The 24,835-nt window shown below is 42.3% G+C and overlaps 1 pseudogene; it reads left to right on the top strand.

Moving 5' to 3' along the window:
• The window catches only part of LOC106589866 (RNA binding protein fox-1 homolog 3-like), an 891,320-nt pseudogene that overhangs the window by 384,335 nt on the left and 482,150 nt on the right, over nt 1-24,835 (top strand).

Here is a 24,835-nt window from a genome sequence, read left to right as displayed (position 1 = left end):
CCACGGCCATGTGGAAAGAAATGTGTATTTTTTGCCAATTTTAACCGCACACTTGTTGTTTGTGTACATGGATTTTATGTTTTTCCCCCAAAACCACTTTCCATCAATTTGTATAGCAGATCCTGATACCAAATTGAGTCAAAGGCTTTTTTGAAATCCACAAAGCATGAGAAGACTTTGCCTATATTTTGGTTTCTTTGTTTGTCAGTTAGTGTGCAGGTGTAACAGTATAGCTTCTGTCCCACTCCTCGCCCCTACCTGGGCTCAAACCCTGAGCCCTAGGACCATGCCTCAGGACTACCTGGTATGATGACTCCTTGCTGTCCCCAGTCCACCTGGCCGTGCTGCTGCTCCAGTTTCAACTGTTCTGCCTGCGGCTATGGAACCCTGACCTGTTCACCGGACGTGCTTGTTGCACCCTCGACAACTACTATGATTATTATTATTTGACCATGCTGGTCATTTATGAACATTTTAACATTTTAACATTTTGACCATGTTCTGTTTTAATATCCACCCTGCACAGCCAGAAGAGGACTGGCCACCCCTCATAGCCTGGTTCCTCTCTAGGTTTCTTCCTAGGTTTTTGGCCTTTCTAGGGAGTTTTTCCTAGGGAGTTTTTCCTAGCCACCGTGCTTCTTTCACATGCTTTGCTTGCTGTTTGGGGTTTTAGGCTGGGTTTCTGTACAGCACTTTGAGAATATCAGCTGATGTACGAAGGGCTATATAAAAAAATTACAAAAAAAAAAATTTAAATTTTTTTTTGATTTGAAACCAGGGACCCTCTGCACACATAGACAACAGCCACCCTTGAAGCATTGTTACCCATCGCTCCACAAAGCCACGACCCTTACAGAGCAAGGGGAACAACTACTACAAGGTCTCAGAGTGAGTGATGTCACCGATTGAAACGCTATTAGGCTATATGCAGTAGAGAGGCTATATACAGTAGCAAGGCTATATACAGTAGAGAGGCTATATACAGTAGAGAGGCTATATACAGTAGAGAGGCTATATACAGTAGCAAGGCTATATACAGTAGAGAGGCTATATACAGTAGAGAGGCTATATACAGTAGCAAGGCTATATACAGTAGAGAGGCTATAACAGTAGAGAGGCTATATACAGTAGAGAGGCTATATACAGTAGCAAGGCTATATACAGTAGAGAGGCTATATACAGTAGAGAGGCTATATACAGTAGAGAGGCTATATACAGTAGAGAGGCTATAACAGTAGAGAGGCTATATACAGTAGAGAGGCTATATACAGTAGAGAGGCTATATACAATAGAGAGGCTATATACAGTAGAGAGGCTATATACAGTAGAGAGGCTATATACAGTAGAGAGGCTATAACAGTAGAGAGGCTATATACAGTAGAGAGGCTATATACAGTAGAGAGGATATATACAGTAGAGAGGCTATATACAGTAGCGAGGCTATATACAGTAGAGAGGATATATACAGTAGAGAGGCTATATACAGTAGAGAGGCTATAACAGTAGAGAGGCTATATACAGTAGAGAGGAGATATACAGTAGAGAGGAGATATACAGTAGAGAGGCTATATACAGTAGAGAGGCTATATACAGTAGAGAGGCTATATACAGTAGAGAGGATATATACAGTAGAGAGGCTATATACAGTAGAGAGGCTATATACAGTAGAGAGGATATATACAGTAGAGAGGCTATAACAGTAGCGAGGCTATAACAGTAGAGAGGCTATATACAGTAGAGAGGCTATAACAGTAGAGAGGCTATAACAATAGACAGGCTATATACAGTAGAGAGGCTATAACAGTAGAGAGGCTATAACAGTAGAGAGGCTATAACAGTAGAGAGGCTATATACAGTAGAGAGGCTATATACAGTAGAGAGGCTATATACATTAGAGAGGCTATAACAGTAGCGAGGCTATAACAGTAGAGAGGCTATATACAGTAGAGAGGCTATATACAGTAGAGAGGCTATATACAGTAGAGAGGATATATACAGTAGAGAGGATATATACAGTAGAGAGGATATATACAGTAGAGAGGCTACATACAGACACCGGCTAGTCGGGCTAATTGAGGTAGTATGTACATGTAGGTATGGTTAAAGTGACTCTGCATATATGATGAACAGAGAGTAGCAGTAGCGTAAAAGAGGGATTGGCGGGTGGTGGGACACAATGCAGATAGCCTGGTTAGCCACTGTGCGGGAGCACTGGTTGGTCGGCCCAATTGAGGTAGTATGAACATGAATGTTTAGTTAAAGTGACTATGTATATATGATAAACAGAGAGTAGCAGCAGCATGTGTGTGTGTATGTGTATATGTGTGTACATTTATGTGTGTGCGCGTGCGTGCGTGTGTGTATGTGTGTGTGTGTGTGTGCATGTGTGTGTGTGTTGTATGGTCTCCTGAGAGTGATCCATTACTCCAGAGGAGCGATATGAAGGGAGAACAATTAATATAATGTCTAGTGAGATGAATCTGTGTGTTGAAGTGAAGTGTTGATGGATGGGATGGTCAACGCCTCATTCAAAGTGTTCACACAGTATAAGACTTGTTCATTGTGAGATCTGAACTTTCAGACTGAAGTTGTAAACAGCCCTTGTCCGAGACTGAATGGCCCATAGAGCCTGTCCCCTGTTTCTGCAGCGTGAGACGGCTTGATGCATAAGTAGTTGAAGTTGTACAATGTTCATTTATTTGCTTCGTATTTAATTAATTTCAGGGTTCAGATTGTATACTGACCCATAATGCTCTGTGCTGAGTGTTCTTTTCTACCGATCCAGTTTAATACCATCCGTAGGCCATACAAATAGTACAATCTGAGTTAGCAGAATAGCTAATATTCGTTGCATAAAAGATGCATTCAAAGAATGCATACATTAGCAAACTAAATCTGAGCTAGTATTAAAGACCATACATCTTTCTACTGAAGAGTCATTACCCTTAACCAAACACAGCACACACACACACCCCACAGCACACACACACCCCACAGCACACACACACCCGCCCCGATCAACAAACACACTTACTACTACTACTACAGCCATTAGTCTTGCATTGTGTTCCTGTAACACTCAAGATGATAACGCTACGTAGACTATCCTCACCTCAGCAGTTTTAACACAGAGGAGTTGTCTGTGCAGCTCTAAAAAGGCTTTGTGTGTGTGTTCCTCTGCCATGTATATCTCTCTCCAAGGCCTGGTGATCTTCTACTGGGAGTCAGGGGGATGTGACCGACTGCCTCTCTCTGCTGTTCTGTCTCCCCTAACACTCTCTCTCTCTCTCTCTCTCTCTCTCACGCACGCACGCACGCACACACACACACACACACTCCCCGCAGTAATAAACCTGAGTGTGTATCGCTGGGGAATCCTGTATAGTGCTTCTCTCTCCATCTGCCATGGAATTCTATAGTGGTATAAGTTTCATCCTAGCCTCCAGAAGGGCCCTGCTGTGCCCTGGTTCTGCCCCAGCAAAGCTTCACCTCTGTGGGCTGTGTGCGTGGGATAAGCTCCCTTGTGGCGGCCCTCGCGGATGGTTCTTCTGGACCGGGTTCTAGAAGTGGAACTGTTGTGTGGAACGGAAGGGAAAGCAATGTGTTTGGGAATGACTCTTTATGGGGCTAGGAGACTAGATGGTACTACTGTCTCTCACTAACTCTGGACATAGACTTCAGCGCAGAGGGATGCAGGCATCACTGAGGCAGCGGATTGGGTGTATACATACCAAGTATTAAGTGGTCAAAAACATCCATACACTACGTATTCGCACACTTACTGTACATGGAAACACATATTGTAATATACTATATATATATATATTGTGCATTGGTCTTATTCATACAGACACAAAACACATCCAGTCCCATTCACTCACACATCCTCACTCACACATCCTCACTCAGACATCCTTACTCACACATCCTCACTCACACATCCTCACTCACACATCCTCATCCACACATCCTCACCCACACATCCTCATCCACACATCCTCACTCACACATCCTCATCCACACATCCTCACTCACACATCCTCACTCACACATCCTCATCCACACATCCTCATCCACACATCCTCACTCACACATCCTCACTCACACATCCTCACTCACACATCCTCACCCGCACTTCCTCACCCGCACTTCCTCACCCGCACTTCCTCACCCGCACTTCCTCACCCGCACTTCCTCACCCACATAATGTAGGCTACATACACACATATACTTGATGTTGAAGATGGCGTCTCACCTCGACCTCCTATTGCAGCTATCTACTTTTTCTAGTGGTTTTTTGTTGTTGTGTTTTTCTCAAGTTTTCTTACTCGGTTTGTTTTGTGCATTACTACATACACCCGGGCAGAACTATTGGAATATGAATTGCTGGGTATTCACCATCCACCTGACCTTCCCAAATTCCCGGAGACAGCGGAAACAATGGGCTAGCCTCTTCGGTTAGACCATGGGCTGTCTGTGAATCCTTTCAGAGAGAAGGAAAATGAGACGCAGATGGAGAGGCAGATGTGAGATTAAGGTCTTAGTGAGATTAAAACGTCAGGCAACCTGTCCTCCGTTACCGAGCATACTACACGCCAATGTTCAATCATTAATGAACAAACTTGATGAACTCAGAGCGAGGATCTCCATCCAGAAGGACATCAGATTCTGCAACATATTCTGTTTTCCTGACACTTGGATTTCCTCTGACATCCAAAACAATTATATACAACCAGTGGGTTTTACAATTTTTCAAGCGGGCTCTCTCTGGCAAGAACAAAGGCGGAAGGCTCTGCTTTATGACCAACAACATGTGTTGCGATTGGGAAAATGTACAAGGAACATGCAAGCTTCTACTCTCCCGACTTGGAATACTTGGGCACCAAATACTTGGGCTCCCTTTTTACCTTCCAAGAGAGTGCTGAGGGACTACCGCCATGGCTGTGTACATCCCGCCCCCAAGGCGACATCAAAAATACTCTCAAAGATCTTCATTGGACCCTGAACAAACTGGAGACAGCATACCCGGAGGCAGCGTTCATTGTCACTGGGAACTTGAACAAAAGTAACTTGAGGACCGTGCTCCCGAATTATTATCAAAAACATTGACAGTCTAACTTGCGGAAATTCGACGCTAGACCAGTGGTAGACACCTTTTCCACATGGCTATAAGGCCTATTTGGTGAGTAACGGACATATTTTTCAATAACACTTGCAGAGCAGGTGAATAGTATCTTGATTGGAAGCTTTCTATGTAGAAAGGAGATCTGCTCATATTCATTGGCACCTTTTCTGTTTCAGAGATTGGGGATTGCCCCCATCCGCCACCCCCATCCGCCACCCCCATCCGCCACCCCCATCCACCACCCCCATCCAATACCCCCATCCAATACCCCCATCCGCAACACCCCCATCCGCCACCCCCATCCGCCACCCCCATCCGCCACCCCCATCCACAACACCCCCATCCACCACCCCCATCCAATACCCCCATGCGCAACACCCCCATCCGCCACCCCCATCCAATACCCCCATCCAATACCCCCATCCAATACCCCCATCTAACACCCCCATCCACAACACCCTAGAAAAACCAACTACTTGATGTAATAGCGTTCACTGTTGTCCCTAGTGGTCAGTTTTGAAGGCCTTTATCGACGTCCTCAGGACATGGATAGACGTCCAATTTCCAAGTAAATCTTGAGCAATCTAGCTGAAATACACACGCACGCACGCACGCACGCACACACACACACACACACACACACACACACACACACACACACACACACACACACACACACACACACAGACTCACTCAACCGGATCCATCCCATCACCCTGTGGGACTCAATACATTATCACATTACACTCTGTTCTCTCTACCTCATCTATTCTCCCTCTGTCCCTCCATCCCTCTCTCAACTTGTATTTTCTATCCAGGTGTTTGCAACAGCTGCATCTGTTCTCTGCATTATTCCAGAGGTTAATTGTGGATGACACACACACACACACACACACACACACACACACACACACACACACACACACACACACACACACACACACACACACACACACACACACACACACACACACACACACACACACACACACACACACACACAGACACCCACAAATAGACACACAGACACACACAGACACACACAGACAGACACACACACATTCTCCTTCTTTCTATCTCGTTGCTTCGTTCAATTACAAACCTGCCACCTTCATTCATTTATAGTGAAAGAGAATAAAAAACAAGCATCAAGAAAACACACATAAACATGCCTCAACACTTCATCCATTTATGCATGGTTCATTTACGGTTTCCACCTATACATCACCTGGGAACGTATGGGCCCCAGACTAATTCTCCCCAACACACAAACACACGCACTCTCACACTAGACACACTCACACATCGCAGTCTGCGGAGGTAGATTGTTCTTCAGAGAAGGCATAAAGACCACAGTTCATTGCACACACTCATCCATACAGTTCAGAGGATGAACATTATGAAGGTTTAATCTACATATTACATGCCAAGGGATATTGGAATAGATTATTTTTTTTTGGTCCTGTATGGCTCAGTTGGTAGAGCATGGCATTTACAATGCCAGGAATGTGGGTTTCGATTCCCGGGACCAGACATATGTTAAATGTATGCACGCATGACAGTAAGTCGCTCTGGATAAAAGTGTCTACTAAATAGTATATATTATTTAGGTTGGAGTCATTAAAACTCATTTTTCAACCACTCCACAGATTTCTTGTTAACAAACTATAGTTTTGGCAAGTCGGTTAGGACATATACTTTGTGCATGACACAAGTAATATTTCCAACAATTGTTTACACACAGATTATTTCACTTATAATTCACTGTATCACAATTCCAGTGGGTCAGAAGTTACATAAACTAAGATGACTGTGCCTTTAAACAGCTTGGACAATTCCAGACAATGATGTCATGGCTTTAGAAGCTTCTGATAGGCTAATTGTGAACATTTGAGTCAATTGGAGGTGTACCTGTGGATGTATTTCAAGGGCTACCTTCAAACTCAGTGCCTATTTGCTTGACATCATGGGAAAATCAGCCAAGACCTCAGAAAAATAATTGTGGACCTCCATAAGTCTGGTTTATACTTGGGAGCAATTTCCAAACGCCTGAAGGTACCACATTCATCTGTACAAACAATATTTGTACAAGCAAGTATAAATACCATGGGACCACCCAGCCGTCATACCGCTCAGGAAGGAGACGTATTCTGTCTCCTAGAGATGAACGTACTTTGGTGCGAAAGGTGCAAATCAATCCCAGATCAACAGCAAAGGACCTTGTGAAGATGCTAGAGGAAACAGGTACAAAAGCATCCATATCCACAGTAAAACCAGTCTTATATTTACGTCATTTAGCAGACGCTCTTATCCAGAGCGACTTACAGTAGTGAATGCATACATTTCATTTCATGCATTTGTTCTGGCCCCCCATGGGAATCGAACCCACATCCCTGGCATTGCACACACCATGCTGGCATTGAAAACACCATGCTCTACCAACTGAGCCGCAGGGAAGGCTGTATCGACATAACCTGAAAGGCCACTCAGCAAGGAAGAAGCCACTGCTCCAAAACCGCCATAAAAAAAGCCAGACTACGGTTTCCAACTGCACATGGGGACAAAGATCATACTTTTTGGAGAAATGTCCTCTGGTCTGATGAAACACAAATAGAACTGTTTGGCCATAATGACCATCATTATGTTTGGAGGAAAAAGGGGGAGGCTTGCAACACCATCCCAACCGTGAAGCACGGTGGTGGCAGCATCTTGCTTTGCTGCAGGAGGGAGTGGTGCACTTCATAAAACAAATGGCATCATGAGGTAAGAAAATAATGTGGATATATTGAAGCAACATCTCAAGACATCAGTCAGGAAGTTAAAGCTTGGTCGCAAATCGGTTTTCCAAATGGACAATGACCACAAGCATACTTCCAAAGTTGTGGCAAAATAGCTTAAGGACAACAAAGTCAAGGTATTGGAGTGGCCATCACAAAGCCCTGACCTCAATCCTATAGAAAATTTGTGGGCAGAACTGAAAAAGCGTGTGCGAGCATGGATCCTACAAACCTGACTCAGTTACACCAGCTCTGTCTGGGGGAATGGGCCAAAATTCACCCAACTTTTTGTGGGAAGCTTGTAGAAGGCTACCCGAAATGTTTGATCCAAGTTAAACTATTTAGAGGCAATGCTACCAAGTACTAATTGAGTGTATGTAAACTTTAGACCCACTGGGAATGTGATGAAAGAATTTAAAGCTGAAATAAATATTCTCTCTACTATTATTCTGACATTTCACATTCTTAAAATAAAGTGGTGATCCTAACTGATCTAAGACAGGGAATTCTTACTAGGATTAAATGTCAGGAATTGTGAAAAACTGAGTTTAAATGTATTTGGCTAAGGTGTATGTAAACTTCCGACTTCAACTGTACATAGTCACTGAACACTGGTCACTTTAATAATGTTTACATGCTGTTTACCCACTTCATTAGTGTAAACTGTATTTTAGTCATGGCTCATCCTATATAACTACTGCTGTACACACCTTTCCTGTTCACATACTGTCCATGCTCTCTATACATTTACATTACATTTTAGTCATTTAGCAGACGCTCTTATCCAGAGCGAAGGTGTATGTAGACTTCCAACATCAACTCTATATAGTAGTACAGAGAACTGGGTTATATAGTAGTACAGTAGTACAGAGAACTGAGTTATATAGTAGTACAGAGAACTGAGTTATATAGTAGTACCGAGAACAGAGTTACATGGTAGTACAGTAGTAAGAAGAACTGAATTATATAGTAGTACAGTAGTACAGTGAACTGAGTGTAGCTCAGTTGGTAGAGCATGGTGTTTGCAACGCCAGGGTTGTGGGTTCGATTCCCACGGGGGACCAGTATGAGAAAAAAAAGAGAAAAAAATTATGTATGAAATGTATGCATTGCTGTAGTACATGTATGAAATGTATGCAAGTTGCTCTGGATAAGAGCATCTGCTAAATGACTAAAATGTAAATGTTATATAGTAGTACAGTGAATTGAGTTACATGGTAGTACAGATAACTGCTTGCTGAGAAAGACACCTCTTGCAGCTGTAAAGAGGAGAGGGATTATCCTTCCTTGACTCATCTCCTTCATGATCACTGGGTCTCTGTTCCCCTGCTCTCACACCATCAGATCTCTCTAGAATAGACCAGCAATCAGGAAGGGAAGCTGAGGAGGTGAGGTTATCAGAGAAAGAGTCCATTCAGTCTGGGCTGCTCTGTGCTCTTTACCTGTTTCACAACTGTGGTTGTGTTTCAATTAGAGTGTCTATTGTGGATATATTTCAATTAGATTGTGGTTGTGTGATTAGTAGACTTGGGCGGTATCCAGATTATCATACCTTCATCGAATATTGTGTCATCCTGGGATATTTGGTAATACCTGTACTGAACACATGGGGCACTATTTTCAAACCCCACTGAGCCTCTGTAATAAGATGGATAGCAATGCTAACAAGTACATGTAAAATCCCACAGCGAATGCTAGCTAAATGCTTATGAGCGCATTGCGAACATTTTATACAGTCTCTGACATGAACTATTTACAGGACAGACGTCCCAGCTCATAAAGTTACACAGGTAAGTCAAAAATGCTACTCACAGTTTTCAGCACGCACAAAAAGAAATATTAGAATGCAAGGCTCTTGATCCAGGAGGGGATTATCTGCTGCTACCAAGGGAAGCTTGATTTTGCAAGAAGCTAACCACTTACCTAGGTAGATAGCTAGCTACTAAATTAGCAAACCAAATTCACAACATTTTCAGTAACGGTTACAAAAACTTTTTACATGTGGTTGTTTATCTACCTTAATTTAATGCAATGACTGAAGTCGCTGTCGATAAAAGCATCTGCTACATGGTCTAAATGTAAATGTACAAATGTATGGTTACAAAGCATGCTGGGTATTATTCTAATGAGCTCTGCCCCTAAAAAATACAAACTCTTTGACCAAAGAAATTTTGGCCAGTTCATTTCTACATGAATGAATCTGGTGCACGTGAAGTTCCACTGAGTTAAGTAAATTGTACAAGAGGCCATTACATTCTGCCATAAAACATGAATTGATTCTGTAATATTAACAAAACATGCTAGAGTAAAAGGGAAGCCAAACTTTCGTTCAAGCTTCATAATGAAAAATTATGTGAACTGAACAACGCGATCTGCTTTATCTCAAATACCCAAATAGCCCGGTATAAATTATATATGGATTACAATTTTTTATAATAATAATTTATTTTATTTCACCGTTTTTTAACCAGGTAGGCCAGTTGAGAACAAGTTCTCATTTACAACTGCAACCTGGCCAAGATAAAGCAAAGCAGTGCGACAAAAAAAAACATATAAACAAACATACAGTCAATAACACAATATAAAAATCTGTATACAGTGTGACGAAATGAAGTAAGGAGGTAAGGCAATAAATTGGCCAATAGTGGCGAAGTAATTCCAATTTAGAAAATTCACACTGGAGTGATATATGTGCAGATGAGGATGTGCAAGTAGAGATACTGGTGTGCAAAAGAGCAGAAAAACAAAAACAAATATGGGGATGAGGTAGGTTAGTAGGTTGGATGGGCTATTTACAGATGGGCTGTGTACAGCTGCAGTGATCGGAAAGCTGCTCTGACAGCTGATGCTTAAAGTTAGTGAGGGAGATATAAGTCACCAACTTCAGTGATTTTTGAAATTCGTTCCAGTCATTGGCAGCAGAGAACTGGAAGGAAAGGAGGCCAAAGAAGATGTTGGCTTTGGTGAGGACCAGTGAAATATACCTTCTGGAGCGTGTGCTACGGGTGGGTGTTGCTATGGTGACCAGTGAGCTGAGATAAGGCGGAGCTTTACCTAGCAAAGACTTATAGATGACCTGGAGCCAGTGGGTTTGGCAATGAATATGTAGCGAGGAACAGCCAACGAGAGCAGACAGGTCGCAGTGGTGGGTAGTATATGGGGCTTTGGTGACAAAACGGATGGCACTGTGATGGACTGCATCCAATTTGCTGAGTAGAGTGTTGTAAGCTATTTTGTAAATGACATCGCCGAAGTCAAGGATCGGTAGGATAGTTAGTTAAATGAGGGTGTGTTTGGCAGCATGAGTGAAGGATGCTTTGTTGCGATATAGGAAGCTGATTTTAGATTTAACTTTGTAATGGAGATGCTTAATGTGAGTCTGGAAGGAGAGTTTACAGTCTAACTAGACACCTAGGTATTTGTAGTTGTCCACATCTTTTAAATCAGAACCGTTCAGAGTAGTGATGCTAGTCGGGCGGGCGGGTGCAGGCAGCGATCGGTTGAAAAGCATGCATTTCATTTTACTAGCATTTAAGAGCAGTTGGAGGCCACAGAATAAGTATTGTATGGCGTTGAAGCTCGTTTGGAGGTTTGTTAATGCAGTGTCCAAAGAAGAGCCAGATGTATACAGAATGGTGTCGTCTGCGTAGAGGTCGATCAAAGAATCACCCACAGCAAGAACGACATCATTGATATATAAAGAGAAAATAGTCAGCCCGAGAATTGAACCCTGTGGCACCCCCATAGAGACTGCCAGAGGTAAGGACAACAGGCCCTCCGATTTTACACACTCAAATCTATCTGAGAAGTAGTTAGTGAACCAGGCGAGGCAGTCATTAGAGAAACCAAGGCTGTTGAGTCTGCCGATAAGAATGTGGTGATTGACAGAGTCGAAAGCCTTGTCCAGGTCGATCAAGATGGCTGCACAGTACTGCCTTTTATCGATGGTGGTTATGATATCGTTTAGGACCTTGAGCGTGGCTGAGGTGCTCCCATGACCAGCTCGGAAACCAGATTGCATAGTGGAGAAGGTACGGTGGGATTCGAAATGGTCGGTGATCTGTTCGTTCACTTGGCTTTCAAAGACTTTAGAAAGGCAGGGCAGGATGGATATAGGTCTGTAACAGTTTGGGTCTAGAGTGTCTCCCCCTTTGAAGAGGGAGATGACTGCGGCCGCTTTCCAATCTTTAGCAATCTCTGAAAGTACGAAAGAGAGGTTGAAAAGACTAGTAATAGGGGTTGCAACAAGGGTGGGGATAATTTCAGGATGAGAGGGTCCAGATTGTCTGGCTCAGCTGATCTGTAGGGATCCAGATTTTGCAGCTCTTTCAGAACATCAGCTGTCTGGATTTGGGTGAAGGAGAAGTGTGGAGGGGGGCTTGGGCCAGTTGCTGCTGGGGGTGTAGAGCTGTTGGCCGGGGTTGGGGTAGCCAGGTGGAAAGCATGGCCAGCCATAGAGAAATGCTTATTGAAATTCTCTATTATCGTGGATTTATCAGTGGTGACAGTGTTTCCTAGTCTCAGTGCAGTGGGCAGCTGGGAGGAGGTACTCTTATTCTCCATGGGCTTTACAGTGTCCCCAAAATTCTGGGAATTAGTGCTGCAGGATGCAAATTTCTGTTTGCAAACGCTAGCCGTTGCTTTCCTAATTGACTGTGTGTCTTGAATACCACCAAATACTAGTGATTATTGTACTACTATAATCAGACTAATAAACGTTTTCTTCTTAAAGCATTGTTGGTTAAGGGCTTGTAAGTAAGCAGTTCACTGTAAGGTCTACACCTTTTTGTATTCGGCGCATGTGACAAATAACATTTGATTTGATTTGATTTGATGAATAAACTCTATGTAAACCATCACAGACCTCACAGCAGCTGATCTGTAATGTAGAGCGGTGGGGATACGACATGGGATCCCTAGTGGGGAAAAGGGGGAGAAACCTAGTCATTTGCACAAGTGAATGCATTCAACCAAAACGTGTCTTCCATATTTAAACCCAACCCCTCTGAGAGAGAGGTGTGGAGGGCTGCCTTAATCCTCGTCATCAGCACCCGGGGGCGCAGTTGTTGATCGTGGGTTAACTGTCTTGCTCAAGGGCAGAATGGCAGATTTCTTCCATCTTTCCAGCTCAGGGATTCAAATAAGTGACCTTTCAGTTACTGGCCCAACGATCATAACCCGCTAGGTTGCCTGCCTGCCCTATTTAGTGCATTTCTTTTGATAAGGGCCAAAAGGAATGCGTTATATTACTAACAGAATCCCATTTGAGTCACAGTGGTGATACGGCTTCTCTGTTTCCACACCAAACAGGAGAGATGTACCCCAATGTACCCATTACCCAATCACCCCTGAGCTTCCCCTCCCACCTCCTCCAATCAAATGTCACTTAAGAATGAGATCATCACACTAACCCTCACTGTGGTTGGAGCCTCACAAGTTCAATTACCATCTGCTCAAACACACAGGGGTTTACAGCAGTTTAACAGGTAGAGGAGTCAGCAGTGTGTGTGTGTGCCTGGGTATGCAATATATTTTCAATAAGTTACAGTTTCTAATAAGTTTGATACATGCAGAGTTGAGTTTCCAGCCTACTAGAGTAAGACTCCATTCCCATACCAAACCAGATTATTTAACTAGGCAAGTCAGTTAAGAACAAATTCTTATTTACAATGACAGCCTACCAGGGAACAGTGGGTTAACTGCCTTGTTTACTGGCCCAACGCTCTAACCTCTAGGCTACCTGCCACCCCCCTCATCTTTTCATCTCTACTGTAATATCCCTCCACAATCAGTCATTAAACTGTATCCTCCATCTGGCCCAGCCCAACCTCCTCCTCTTCCTCATCTTCCTCCTCCTCTTTCTCCTCCTCTTTCTCCTCCTCTTTCTCTTTCTCCTCCTCCTCCTCTTTTCCCTCCTCCTCCTCTTTCTCCTCTTTCTCCTCTTTCTCCTCCTCTTCCTCCTCTTCCTCCTCTTCCTCATCCTCCTCCTCCTCCTCTTTCTCTTTCTGCTCCTCCTCCTCATCCTCCTCTTCCTCTTCCTCCTCTTTCCTCCTCCTCCTCCTCTTTCTCTTTCTCCTCCTCCTCCTCCTCCTCCTCTTTCTCCTCTTTCTCCTCCTCTTCCTCCTCTTCCTCATCCTCCTCCTCCTCCTCCTCTTTCTGCTCCTCCCCTCCTCTTTCTCCTCCTCCTCCTCCTCCTCTTTCTCTTCCTCCTCCTCCTCCTCCACCACCTACCCAGCAACCTTAGTCAGTGATTAGGAAGCTCTCATCCCTCCCATCATAAAACTGCAACGCTTGTTACCAAATCACTACAAAACAAAGACACATAGGGAAAAATAATGACATTGGGTGAATTAACGACTTCTTCTGCCCAGAATGGGCTGTTGCTGTTCTCACCTGCTAACACCCATGTACACACACTCACACGCACACACATATTTACCTATACAACCACACAAACACACATGCATGTGCACACACACACTCCGTGCATGGTGGATGATGTATTTCTACAGCACTGCTTTACATCCGTGTTACCTTTTACTGCTTCTTATATTTTCTTAAATCAACATGAATAGGAAATAAACCATGCTGTTGTTTTGCAATTATTAATGTGTGTGTGTGTGTGTGTGTGTGTGTGTGTGTGTGTGTGTGTGTGTGTGTGTGTGTGTGTGTGTGTGTGTGTGTGTGTGTGTGTGTGTGTGTGTGTGTGTGTTTGCGGACAGTGTTTTTTTTAACAATGTGTTTTATTTTGGAGGCTTTACTGTTTGTCATTTCTCATCTTTACGTTCCTCCCATCAGCAATCTTCCTCCATTATTCCCTCTGTTTTTATTACAGAAGTGCTTCTATTTTTATCTGCATAATTCAGCCAATATCTTCTCCCTCTCTCTCTCTCTTCTCCACCCCCTCTCTTTCCTTCCTTCCTTCCTTCCTTCCTTCCTTCCTTCCTTCCTTCCTTCCTTCCTTCCTTCCTTCCTTCCTTCCTTCCTTCCTTCCTTCCTTCCTTCCTTCCTTCCTTCCTTCCTTCCTTCCTTCCTTCCTTCCTTCCTTCCTTCCTTCCTTCCTTCCTTCCTTCCTTCCTTTTTTCCTTCCTTTTTTCCTTCCTTCCTTCCTTCCCTCTCTCGCTCTTCTCCACCCCTCTTTCCTTCCTTCCTTCCTTCCTTCCTTCCTTCCTTCCTTCCTTCCTTCCTTCCTTCCTTCCTTCCTTCCTTCCTTCCTTCCTTCCTTCCCTCTTTCTCTCTTCCCCACCACTCACTCTCCCTCTCTTCCCCACCACTCACTCTCCCTCTCTTCCCCACCACTCTCTCTCCCTCTCTTCCCCACCACTCTCTCTCCCTCTCTTCCCCACCACTCTCTCTCCCTCTCTTCCCCACCACTCTCTCTCTAACCTCTCTCTTTCCTTCCTTTCTTCTCTCTCTCTCTCTAACCTCTCTCTTTCCTTCCTTCCTTCTCGCTCTCTCTCTAACCTCTCTCTTTCCTTCCTTTCTTCTCTCTCTCTCTCTAACCTCTCTCTTTCCTTCCTTCCTTCTCGCTCTCTCTCTAACCTCTCTCTTTCCTTCCTTTCTTCTCTCTCTCTCTCTAACCTCTCTCTTTCCTTCCTTTCTTCTCTCTCTCTCTCTAACCTCTCTCTTTCCTTCCTTCCTTCTCTCCCTCTCTCTAACCTCTCTCTTTCCTTCCTTTCTTCTCTCTCTCTCTCTCTAACCTCTCTCTTTCCTTCCTTCCTTCTCGCTCTCTCTCTAACCTCTCTCTTTCCTTCTCTCTCTCTCTAACCTCTCTCTTTCCTTCTCTCTCTCTCTCTCTCTCTCTCTCTCTCTCTCTCTCTCTCTCCCCCCCTCTCCCAGCATTAGCTTGTGCATCATCTAGTTATTTATCATTGGTTCTGTGTTAAGCAGGCCTGCCTCCTCTGTGCGCTGGCATTTGGGATCTCTCATTAACATTTACTCCATGTGGTTTAGTAAAGGTGGCATGGACACCCATCCACACTATGCCATCATTCATCTACTACCCTCCCTCCCTCTCTCAATCCCTCTCTCCCTTGCGCGCTCCCTCCCTCCCTAGCACAACAAGGAATTGAGAAGATACTTTAACAGGGACAGAGTGCAGAGTGTTAGTTCGGGAACTAGTTGAATCTGGAAACGCTGATTATTAGCACACAAATATTGCGTAATTGCGTCAGATGCTACATTAAGCTCTGGAGGAGACGTGTTAAAAGAGATAATAGAATAAGGAAGGGAAGCAGGAAGTTACTGTAGCTCCTCCCCCCTCTCTTTGGAAGTTAGAGGCAAGATTTTGGGCCAAATGTCCTCCATTTCAAAGAACGAAAGATGCAAAAAATCATAATTTATGACGAAGAACCTGAACACTAGAACAAAGTTCCTGGTTAGTCATTTTATCCCACAGTCTATTGACAGACACTATGATACCAGTTACAGTGCCTTCGGAAAGTATTCAGACCCCTTGACTTTTTCAACATTTTGTTACGTTACAGCCTCCTTCTAAAATGGATTAAATATTATTTTTTCTCAGCAATCTAGATGCAATACCCCAAAATATATTTTTTTTGCAAATGTAAACAACATTTTAATTAAACATTCAATTAAACAGAAATACCTTATTTACATAAGTATTCAGACCCTTTGCTATCAGACTTGAACTTCAGCTCAGGTGCGTCCTGTTTCCATTGATCATCCTTGAGATGTTTCTACAACTTGATTGGAGTCCACCTGTGGTAAATTCAGTTGATTGGACTGTCTATATCAGGTCCAACAGTTGACAGTGCATGTCAAATCAAATACCAAGCCATGAGGCCGAAGGAATTGTCCGTAGCGCTGCGAGACAGGATTGTGTCTGGGGAAGGGTACCAAAACATTTCTGCAGCATTGAAGCATTTCTGCAGCATCCCAAAGAACACAGTGGCCTCCATCATTCTTAAATGGAATAATTTTGTAACCATCAAGACTCTTCCTAGAGTTAGCCACCCAGCCTAACTTAGCAATCGGGGGAGAAGGACCTTGGTCAGGGAGGTGACCAAGAACCTGATGGTCACTCTGACAGAACTCTAGAGTTCCTCTGTGGAGATGGGAGAACCATCCAGAAGAACAACCATCTCTGCAGCATCCACCAATCAGGCCTTTATGGTAGAATGGCCAAACGGAAGCCACTCCTCAGTAAAAGTCACATGACAGTCAGCTTGGAGTTTGCCAAAAGCACCCAAAGACTCTCAGACCATGAGAAACAAGATTCCTGAATGCCAAGCATTACATCTGGAGGAAACCTGGCACCATCCCTGCTGTGAAGCATAGTGGTGGCAGCATAATGCTGTGGGGATGTTTTTCAGCAGCAGGGACTGGGAGACCAGTCAGGATCAAAGCATAGATGAATGGAGCATAGTACAGAGAGATCCTTGATGAAAACCTGCTCCAGAGCGATCAGTACCTCAGACTGGGGCTAAGGTTCACCTTCCAACAGGACAACAACCCTAAGCACACAGCCAAGACAATGCAGGAGTGGCTTCAGGACAAGTCTCTGAAAGCCCATGAGTGGCCCAGCCAGAGCCCGGACTTGAACCCAATTGAACATCTCTGAAGAGACCTGAATCCTATTCATTGACTACAGCTCAGCGTTCAAAAACATAGTACCCTCAAAGCTCATCAATAAGCTAAGAACCCTGGGATTAAACACCTCCCTCTGCAACTGGATCCTGGACTTCCTGACAGACTGCCCCCAAGTGGTAAGTGTAGATAACAACACATCTGCCAGGCTGATCGTCAACACGGGGGGCCCCTCAGTGACCCGTGCGTGACGCGTGCACAGTCCCCTCCTGTACTCCCTTTTCACTCATGACTGCACGACAAGGCATAACTCCAACACCATCGTTAAGTTTGCAGATGACACAACAGTGGTAGGCCTGATCACCGACAACGACGAGCCTGTAAAGAAGAGGTCAGAGACCTGGCCATATGGTGCCAGGACAACAACCTCTCCCTCAACATGATCAAGTCAAAGGAAATTATTGTGGACTACAGGAAAAGGAGGACCGGACTGTGGTGGAGTAGGTTGAGAGCTTCAAGTTCCTTGGTTTCCACATCACCAACAAACTAACATGGTCCAAGCACACCAAGACAATTGTGAAGAGGGCATGACAAAACTTATTCCCCCTTAGGAGACTGAAAATATTTGGCATGGGTCCTCAGATCCTCATAAGTGTCTACAGCTGCACCATCGAGAGCATCCTGACTGGTTGCATCACTGCCTGGTATGGCAACTACTCGGCCTCCTACCGCAAGGCACTACAGAGGGTAGTGTGAACGTCCCAGTACATCACTGGGGCTAAGCTGCCTGCCATCCAGGACCTCTATACCAGGTGGTGTCAGAGGAAGGCTCTAAAAATTGTCAAAGACTCCAGCCACCCTAGTCATAGACTGTTCTCTCTGCTACCGCACGGTAAGAGGTACCGGAGTGCCAAATCTAGGTCTAAGAGGCTTCTAAACAGCTTCTACCCCCAAGCCATAAGACTCCTGAACATCTAATCAAATGGCTAACCAGACTATTTGGATTGCCCCCCCCCCCCCTTTTATGCCACTGTTACTCTCTGTTATTATCTATGCATAGTCACTTTAATAACTCTACCTTAATGTACATATTACCTCAATTACATCGACTAACCGGTGCCCCAGCACATTGACTTTGTAAGTCTCGCTATTGTTATTTTACTGCTGCTCTTTAACTACTTGTTGAATTTTATTTCTTATTCTTATTATTATTTGTTTAACTGCATTGTTGGTTAATGACTTGTAAGTAAGCATTTCACAGTTGTATTCGGCGCATGTGACTAATAAAATTTGATTATGATTTGAAAATAGCTGTGCAGCAACGCTCCCCATCCAAGCTGACAGAGCTTGAGAGGATCTGCAGAGAAGAATGGGAGAAACTCCCCAAATACAGGTGTGCCAAGCTTGTAACGTCATACCAAAAAAGACTCGATGCTGTAATCACTGCCAAAGGTGATTCAACAAAGTACAGAGTAAAGAGTCTGAATACTTATGTAAATGTGATATTTCATTTTCTTTTATTATACATTAGCAAAAAATTTCTAAAACCTGTTTTTACTTCGCCATTAATGGTTATGATGAGAAAAAAATATATTGAAACAATTTTAGAATAACGCTGAAACGTAAAAACATGTGGACAAAGTCAAGGGGTCTGAATACTTTCCGAAGGCACTGTATGTTACATGTCCATCCATTACACATTACCACTAGAGAATCAATTTCTTTTACATCTGGTCGCGGCAGGAGGCTCTCTCATCCCCCTCTTCCCCTTTGTGCATTCATCGTGCCTCTTCTCATCTCTAAGCTCTCTCTCTCTCCATCCCTCTCTCTACCCTTCTTTCCCGCTCTTCCCTCCCTCCCTCTCTCTCCCTCTCTCTCCCTCTCCACTCCATCTATCTCTCTCCCTCCATCTCGCTCTCTCTCTCTCACTCTCTCCTTCTCCTCTCTCTCTCTCTCCTCTCTCTCCTCTACATCTCTCTCTCTATCCCTCTCTCTCTCCCTATTATCTCTCAATGCTGTGATGGTATGATGGTACACGAGAGGCTGTTGTAATTTAATTGGAGTTATTAAACTTGACATGATTAAGCGTGTGTTGAATTACTGGGACTTTAATGGAATCACTTCCAGTCACCCGCCGGGCCAATAGGTTAGGGGTCAGGGGATTAGATAAACAGATACACGCACACACATACACACAAACACACACACACACACATACACACAAACACACACACGCACACACACAGAAGGTAGTTATGTTGTAGCCATTTTTCCGTGGAGCTTCAACTTCCATATTCCATAACTTCCATCACTTCCATCATTGATGCCATCGGCAGAAACATGTTGGGTGACTGTTGGTATAATGAGTCATTCATCCCTGTCTGTCCAGAAGCCTGATCAACCATTCATTAACCCTTCATTAACCTTCCTTCAAACTCCACACAACCATCCATTAACCTTCCTTCAACCGCCGCACAACCATTAATCAACCCTCCTTCAACCTCCGCACAACCATTCATCAACTCTCCTTCAACCTCCACAGCCATTCATCAACCCTCCTTCAACCTCCGCACAACCATTCATCAACCCTCCTTCAACCTCCATAGCCATTCATCAACCCTCCTTCAACCTCCACAGCCATTCATCAACCCTCCTTCAACCTCCACAGCCATTCATCAACCCTCCATTATCTGTCTATTGGATGGGGGAGTGTGTGTGTGTGTGTGTGTGTGTGTGTGTGTGTGTGTGTGTGTGTGTGTGTGTGTGTGTGTGTGTGTGTGTGTGTGTGTGTGTGTGTGCATGTGTGTGTGTGTGTGCGTGCCTGTGTGCATTTGGCCTACCACCGTCATCTGCAAACTTAATGATGGTGTTGGCGTCGTGCGCGGCCATGCAGTCGTGGGTGAACCAGGAGTACAGCAGGGGAGTAAGCACGCACCCCTTGGGGGCCCCCGTATTGAGGGTCAGCATGGCGGATGTGTTGTTGCCTACCCTTACCACCTGGGGGCGGCCCGTCAGGAAGTCCAGTATCCAGTTCAAGCACTACGGTTCTGAACGCTGATAGGTCCCTCTCACTCTCTCCTGAAGTGATTATACAGTATCTATACATCAGATTAATGTAAACCATTTAAAAGATCCAGCGATACGCCGCTCCTCTCCTTGTCAGTAGAAACGGCCCTAGCCAACACTCATCTATGCATGTTTTATCTGAATAGGCCCAACTTGCTGCCATTACACTCATTATGATAATGCAGCGCCAGGCGGGGAAATGTTTAGTCACTCAGACAGCATTTCCCTAGGGTCCACTACGGCTAATATGGTATTACACACGGGAGGTTTGTGTATGGCAAAGCACTTCCAAAAGTAAACTTGCTAGATTGTCATTTATCCTCCCTTTTCCCTCCTTCTATTCTTCTGCCTATTCATCCCTCTCTTCTCAACACTCTAACAACAAACGGTTACAAAAGGGTTCCAAAAGGGTTCTTTGCGGAGTGATAGGGTTCTACCAAGAACCACTTTGATCCACACTCGTGAAAAACCCAGCAGCATTGCAGTTCTTTACAGAAACCGGTGCACCTTGTACCTGCTACCCTACCCCGTTCAAAATACAGAAATCATACGGGGATGTTTTCTGTATTTGAAAAGTTACATATCTTGAAAACTTGATTGCTGACATGCAAAACATTTTGGGACTATGTCAACAATGGACTAATGAAACAAATACCAAAAGATGGTTTTCGGTAGAGTTTTCCTTTAATGTTTGGATATCCTAACTCTGTCTGGAATCCAATAGGAATTACACATTACTTTGCAAGCCGGCATAATATGATTTGTAGGCCTGATGTGGACTTTAAACCAGGAGATTCCTAACACCACGTTGTTCGGGTATACTTTGGCCCTCAAAGAAAGGCCTCATGACATATGTAATTATTGTCATAAATAGTTACATTTTAAAGACTAATAAGACTGGTGGAATCTACCCGTTCATAGAGGGTTCTTGGAAGAACCCTCCGAAGAAAAAATGGTTCTTAGTAGAACCCTTCATAAATGGCAGTGGTGGAAAAAGTAATCGAAAATTACCCAAGTAAAAGTGAAAGTCACCCAGTAAAATACTACTTGAGTGAAAGTAAAAAAGTTTTTGGTTTTAAATATACTTAAGTATCAAAAGTAAATGTAATTGCTAAAAATATACTAATTGCTAAAATCTATTGCTAAAATATATTAAGCAAACCAGACGGCACCATTTTCTTTAAAATGTCATTATTTACGACAATAATTACATATATCATAAGGCCTTTCTTTGAGGGCTGAGTTATAGCCTAACAATGTGGTGAATAGCCAGGGTCACAATCCAACACTCAGTCATAATTTACAAATTAAGCATGTGTGTTTAGTGAGTCCTCCAGATCAGAGGCAGTATGGATGACCAGGGATGTTCTCTTGGTAAGTGTGTGAATTAGACCATTTTTCTGTCCTGCTAAGCATTCAAAATGTAACGACTACTTTTGGGTAATTAATTAAAAATACTTTGAAGTACTACTTAAGTAGTTATTCATGGTATCTGTACTTTACTTTACTATTTCTGTTTTTGACAACTTTTACTTTTACTTCACTACATTCCTAAAGAAAATAATATATATTTTTACTCCATACATTTTCCCTGTCACTTTACACATGATAAACAGTTCTAGGAAGAACCTTCAGATAATAAAATGGTTCTTGGTAGAACCCTTCGTAGAAGGTTCTAGGTAAATAACGTTTTATCTGTGTAGGGCCCTGGACTCCTGTGGTTGTGTGCCTGTAGTTTCCTCACTCTGGCTTGAGGATACAGCTGTGTGTAGTAGAGAGGTTTTATCTCACAGTGGACATAGTTCCAGTGATAGTTCAGACTCTTATGATCTACTAGAGGCTGTAGTAAGATATTTCACTGGTTTCATATTATACATAAACTGTGCCCATCAGTATTAACACGGCATTCATGATGATGATGAGGATGACTTTGTGTATTCAAAATTGTTTCGAAAGTAATTTTTCCTTTCAGGATTATTGTACTAGCGCTGCTGTAATGTTTGTTCTAATGTTGTTGTAATGTTTGTACTATGTTGTTATGTTTGTACCAATGTTGTTTTAATGTTGTTGTAATGTTTGTTGTAATGTTTGTTTTGATGTTGTTGTAATGTTTGTACTAATGTTGTTGTAATGTTTGTTTTAATGTTTGTTTTAATGTTGTTGTAATGTTTGTTTTAATGTTGTTGTAATGTTTGTACTAATGTTGTTGTAATGTTTGTTTTAATGTTTGTTTTAATGTTGTTGTAATGTTTGTTTTAATGTTGTTGTAATGTTTGTTTTAATGTTGTTGTAATGTTTGTTGTAATGTTTGTTTTAATGTTGTTGTAATGTTTGTTGTAATGTTTGTACTAATGTTGTTGTAATGTTTGTTGTAATGTTTGTACTAATGTTGTTGTAATGTTTATTTTAATGTTATTGTAATGTTTGTTTTGATGTTGTTGTAATGTTTGTTGTAATGTTGTTGTAATGTTTGTTTTGATGTTGTTGTAATGTTTGTTGTAATGTTGTTTTAATATTGTTGTAATGTTGTTTTAATGTTGTTGTAATGTTGTTGTAATGTTTGTTTTAATGTTGTTGTAATGTTGTTGTAATGTTTGTTGTAATGTTTGTTGTAATGTTTGTTTTAATGTTGTTGTAATGTTGTTGTAATGTTTGTTTTAATGTTGTTGTAATGTTTGTTGTAATGTTGTTGTAATGTTTGTTTTAATGTTGTTGTAATGTTTGTTCTAATGTTGTTGTAATGTTTGTTTTGATGTTGTTGTAATGTTGGTTTTGATGTTGTTGTAATGTTTGTTTTGATGTTGTTGTAATGTTGGTTTTAATATTGTTGTAATGTTTGTTGTAATGTTTGTACTAATGTTGTTGTAATGTTGGTTTTAATGTTGTTGTAATGTTTGTTGTAATGTTTGTTGTAATGTTGTTGTAATGTTTGTACTAATGTTGTTGTAATGTTGGTTTTAATGTTGTTGTAATGTTTGTTTTGATGTTGTTGTAATGTTGTTGTAATGTTTGTACTAATGTTTGTTGTAATGTTGTTCTAATTTTTGTTTTAATGTTGTTGTAATGTTTGTTCTAATGTTATTGTAGTGTTTGTACTATAGCGCTGCTGTACTGTTTGTACTAATGTTATTGTAGTGTTTGTACTATAGCGCTGCTGTAATGTTTGTTGTAATGTTTGTATTAATGTTATTGTAGTGTTTGTACTATAGCGCTGCTGTAATGTTTGTTGTAATGTTTGTACTAATGTTATTGTAATGTTTGTACTATAGCGCTGCTGTAATGTTTGTACTAATGTTATTGTAATGTTTGTACTATAGCGCTGCTGTACTGTTTGTACTAATGTTATTGTAGTGTTTGTACTATAGCGCTGCTGTAATGTTTGTTGTAATGTTTGTATTAATGTTATTGTAGTGTTTGTACTATAGCGCTGCTGTAATGTTTGTTGTAATGTTATTGTAGTGTTTGTACTATAGCGCTGCTGTAATGTTTGTTGTAATGTTTGTACTAATGTTATTGTAGTGTTTGTACTATAGCGCTGCTGTAATGTTTGTTGTAATGTTTGTATTAATGTTATTGTAGTGTTTGTACTATAGCGCTGCTGTAATGTTTGTTGTAATGTTTGTACTAATGTTATTGTAGTGTTTGTACTATAGCGCTGCTGTAATGTTTGTTGTAATGTTTGTATTAATGTTATTGTAGTGTTTGTACTATAGCGCTGCTGTACTGTTTGTACTAATGTTATTGTAATGTTTGTACTATAGCGCTGCTGTACTGTTTGTTGTAATGTTTGTACTAATGTTATTGTAATGTTTGTACTATAGCGCTGCTGTACTGTTTGTACTAATGTTATTGTAGTGTTTGTACTATAGCGCTGCTGTAATGTTTGTACTAATGTTATTGTAGTGTTTGTACTATAGCGCTGCTGTACTGTTTGTACTAATGTTATTGTAGTGTTTGTACTATAGCGCTGCTGTAATGTTTGTTGTAATGTTTGTATTAATGTTATTGTAGTGTTTGTACTATAGCGCTGCTGTAATGTTTGTTGTAATGTTTGTATTAATGTTATTGTAGTGTTTGTACTATAGCGCTGCTGTAATGTTTGTTGTAATGTTTGTACTAATGTTATTGTAGTGTTTGTACTATAGCGCTGCTGTAATGTTTGTATTAATGTTATTGTAGTGTTTGTACTATAGCGCTGCTGTACTGTTTGTACTAATGTTATTGTAGTGTTTGTACTATAGCGCTGCTGTAATGTTTGTTGTAATGTTTGTACTAATGTTATTGTAGTGTTTGTACTATAGCGCTGCTGTAATGTTTG

The sequence above is a fragment of the Salmo salar genome, chromosome ssa28 (assembly GCF_905237065.1).
Source record: "Salmo salar chromosome ssa28, Ssal_v3.1, whole genome shotgun sequence".
Classification (NCBI taxonomy): domain Eukaryota; kingdom Metazoa; phylum Chordata; class Actinopteri; order Salmoniformes; family Salmonidae; genus Salmo; species Salmo salar.
The sequence above is the reverse complement of the archived record's forward strand: the minus strand, read 5'-3'. Positions and strand labels throughout refer to the sequence as shown.